The sequence below is a fragment of the Vigna angularis genome, chromosome 8 (genome assembly GCF_016808095.1).
Source record: "Vigna angularis cultivar LongXiaoDou No.4 chromosome 8, ASM1680809v1, whole genome shotgun sequence".
In the NCBI taxonomy this organism is placed as follows: Eukaryota; Viridiplantae; Streptophyta; class Magnoliopsida; order Fabales; family Fabaceae; genus Vigna; species Vigna angularis.
Window position 1 is genome coordinate 17,045,230 of NC_068977.1, and position 1,314 is coordinate 17,046,543.

The following is a 1,314-nucleotide window of genomic DNA, read 5'->3' on the forward strand; positions in this document are numbered from 1 at the left end:
TTCTTTTTGCCTCTTTTTTGAACCAATGAACTGAACTAAGCAATTTTGTGGCTGTTGCTTCACTTGATATTTGTATTTCTGCATAATGGCTATTGGCGACACAACATGTTTAGCTTTTCAATGAGTATTGATTTCTTTGAAAAACGTTTTTCTTTGCCTCTTTTCTGCACCAATGAGCTGAACTGGGACCATAGAATGAATATGAAAGAAGAAATTTTAGTACAAAAGAAGAAAGGTAAGAGACGGAATCTCTTTGCAATTTCTATAAAGTAATATTCAGATTGCTTCCTTCTATAAAGTAATATTGATTCTGGCAAATGTAAAAATGGAAGAAGATAAATAATTTAGGTTTAATACCTATTTTGGTCCCTCTTTTTGTAGGGTCGGTTAAAAGTTGTCCTCCTTTTTTTCAAAAGTTCACTAACATCCTACTTCTCGCAAAAACAGTTTAAGTGGATCATTTTTGCTTACGGCGTTAAAAAACTAACGATAAAGTTGCTCTGCTGGCCAAAATTAAATGACATGTCCAATTAATCCAATTAGTTGGCAAGTTCAGCTAATAAGAGACTGCCACGTGGCAGTCCCCTTTCCACCCAAACCCTAATTCCCTTTTCTCCTCTACGCCTTATACTGCTGCTGCTTTGGAGTACCGGGTTGTTATTCATGATCCATTGGAAGTGTCTGTTGATGAAAAGAAGTGGCATAATGTAAATGGTCACGCTGTTGTGGATGCTCAACATCGAGTCAGGTACATTATTAAGATAGTTATTCAGTTGCAAACAAGTTAGGCCTTACTATAATCTGACTGACATAAATTCCTATGCGTGTGCAGAGCAAATGTGGCTGTGCGTAAGGAGCTTCACACTCCTGCATCGGATCGATCTTGTACTCATTTGGAATTTGAGATTTCAGGAACTGGAGTTGCGTAAGTATTTGCTTGTGAAAATAAACCTACGGTGATACACACTTGTTTATATAATTTCCTACATTTTCCATGTTCTTATGCCTGTTTCATTACACAGATATGAAACAGGGGACCATGTTGGTGTTTACTGTGAGAATTTGTCTGAAACTGTGGAAGAGGCATTAAGGTTAATAGGGCGCGGCGTAGTAGCGCAGAGGGGAAAAGGGAATTAGGGTTTGGGTGGAAAGGGGACTGCCACGTGGCAGTCTCTTATTAGCTGAACTTGCCAACTAATTGGATTAATTGGACATGTCATTTAATTTTGGCCAGCAGAGCAACTTTGCCGTTAGTTTTTTAACGCCGTAAGCAAAAAGGATCCACTTAAACTGTTTTTGCGAGAAGTAGGATGT

At 38.4% G+C, this 1,314-nt stretch overlaps 1 long non-coding RNA gene across 1 annotated transcript; it reads left to right on the forward strand.

Moving 5' to 3' along the window:
- The first annotated feature begins 632 nt into the window (after nucleotides 1–632).
- LOC128193444 (uncharacterized) lies at nucleotides 633–1,100 on the forward strand. The gene is made up of 3 exons (XR_008244663.1): nucleotides 633–748; nucleotides 833–925; nucleotides 1,023–1,100. It is a non-coding gene; the product is annotated as an uncharacterized LOC128193444 (long non-coding RNA).
- The last annotated feature ends 214 nt before the right edge of the window (nucleotides 1,101–1,314 follow it).